Source organism: Scyliorhinus torazame, unplaced genomic scaffold (assembly GCF_047496885.1).
Source record: "Scyliorhinus torazame isolate Kashiwa2021f unplaced genomic scaffold, sScyTor2.1 scaffold_1178, whole genome shotgun sequence".
NCBI lineage: Eukaryota > Metazoa > Chordata > Chondrichthyes > Carcharhiniformes > Scyliorhinidae > Scyliorhinus > Scyliorhinus torazame.
This window is the reverse complement of record NW_027308905.1, coordinates 60,001-60,241: the sequence shown is the minus strand read 5'-3', so window position 1 is coordinate 60,241 and position 241 is coordinate 60,001.

Here is a 241-nt window from a genome sequence, read left to right as displayed (position 1 = left end):
CTGTGGGGAGGGGCCCTGGGGAGAGGGGGTGCCTGTGGGGAGGGTCCCCGGGGAGAGGGGGTTACCGTGGGGAGGGGCCCTGGGGAGAGGGGGTGCCTGTGGGGAGGGGCCCTGGGGAGAGGGGGTGCCTGTGGGAGGGGCCCTGGGGAGAGGGGGGCCCGTGGGGAGGGTCCCCGGGGAGAGGGGGGGCCCGTGCGGAGGGTCTCCGGGGAGAGGGGGGGCCCGTGCGGAGGGTCTCCGG